The sequence below is a fragment of the Suricata suricatta genome, chromosome 3, assembly GCF_006229205.1.
Source record: "Suricata suricatta isolate VVHF042 chromosome 3, meerkat_22Aug2017_6uvM2_HiC, whole genome shotgun sequence".
Classification (NCBI taxonomy): Eukaryota; Metazoa; Chordata; class Mammalia; order Carnivora; family Herpestidae; genus Suricata; species Suricata suricatta.
Window position 1 is genome coordinate 38,815,215 of NC_043702.1, and position 1,933 is coordinate 38,817,147.

A 1,933-nucleotide genomic window follows, 5' to 3' on the forward strand; every position below is an offset into this window, starting at 1 on the left:
TCTCTGCTGCATCATCTAGGAATTCGTGACCAAGATGAATTCTACGGAAGCTGTCATTAATGTGAGTGGCTGTCCCATGTAAAAAGATCTGCAAATCAAAGCATTATGAAAATGCATTAAATACTCCACTGCACAATTTCATGAATCAAGCATGGGCTAAGTCATGTTGGATTCTATTTTATAATTATGTGTTTCTTAAAAGTTTTTTTGTAGTCTTTATTTTTGAGAGTGAGACAGAGAGGGAGACAGAGTGTGAGCAGGGGAGAGGCAGGCACAGAATCTGAAACAGGCCCCAGGCTCCAAGATGTCAGCACAGAACCTAATGTGGGGCTCGAACCCATAAACTGTGAGATTATGACCTGAGCCGAAGTGGAAGGCTTAACCGACTGAGTCACCCAGGCATACCTATAATTTTGTGGTTTATTTAATCTCCTAAAAAAAAAACCTCAAAGTATTTTTTAAAAAAATCATCAATTTATGGATCCTCAGAAACTCAGGTCTGAGAAAGAATAGTGTTCCTTTCCAAATAATATGCAATTTAGAGAGGAAAAGGATAAACATCCAGATAAGTGATTTACTTACCTAAAACCAACTAATGTGTTAATGTTGGAGAAGGAAAGACTGCCTTGATCTGTTTAATATGCTATATTCACCTGAGCTGATTATATGGAAATAGCAGGGCAGGAATATGAAGGAAAAAAAAAAAACAAGTTTTTATCCCAAGGTCAATGACACTTTTCCCAGAGGAACCAGACTGCTCTTCTCCAGACATGTAGTTAAATCATTTAAAGTCAATCCAGAGCTTGAGAGAATGGGGCATCTAGCAGAAGTGATAGTAGCCAAGAGAGAGGAGAGGGGAGGGGAGGGGAGGGGAGGGGCGGGGAGGGGAGGAGAGGAGAGGAGAGGAGAAGAGAAGTTCACACTAATGAAGCAAAATGTTTTGCACATTTTTCAGCTCTAAGTTGATGTCCCATACTATTTTAAGATTATGTCACTTTAGAACTAGGTGTGTGATTAAACAGTGTCAAGATCAACCTTATTTTATAAAATACTGCATCTGGTATTTCAAGAAAGATTTTTGAAACTTCCTCATTTACTTAGCATGTGATATAAAACGTTCTGTTTTAGAAAGCTTTCCAAAAAACATATTGTTTTGGTACTGATGTATAAAAATAGCAATACGCCTCATATTCCCTTGCTTATTGGCTATACTATCTCTCCTGTGTCTGGTTATTTCCCTGCAAATCTGAGCATTTGAGAAATACTGTCCTATTTTCTTACAGATATTATATTTAACAACTAATATAATGCAGTCAAGCAAAACTAATTGTATGATTGTAAATTCACATAGGATAGAGCTGCCAGTTCTCACTACTCCTGATGCCTTCTCTGGGACACCAAGGACTTTGTTTTCCCCCAGTCTCCAATTTAAAGTTGATCCCATTTAAGAGTCTGAGGGTATTGAAGGAAATTTCCAGATAATTGAGGTTTTCACATTTGAACTAAATTACAAACATGATTTGGAGGATATTTCATTTAATCTTGATTTATTTGAGAGAGAGAGAGAGAGAGAGAGAGAGAGAGAGAGCGAGCACGAGCATGAGTGGGGGAGGGCCAGAGAGCAAGATGGAGACACAGAATCCAAAGCAGGCTCCAGGCTTTGAACTGTCAGCACAGAGACGGAGATGGGACACAAAATCATGAACCATGAGATCACGATGTGATCCAAAGCTTAACCGGCTGAGCCACCCAGGAGCCCCAGGAGGATATCTCCTTTAAATGGAGGACAACTCCAAGTCTTCCTTTGTATAAACCTACTCTGTGGATCTTTATATCCTTTGTGTTAGACAATCAATAACAAGGGAAACCTGAGGATTTACCCAACCAGTTCTTTCATCATTCACAGCCATATATTTAAAATACAACTATACTA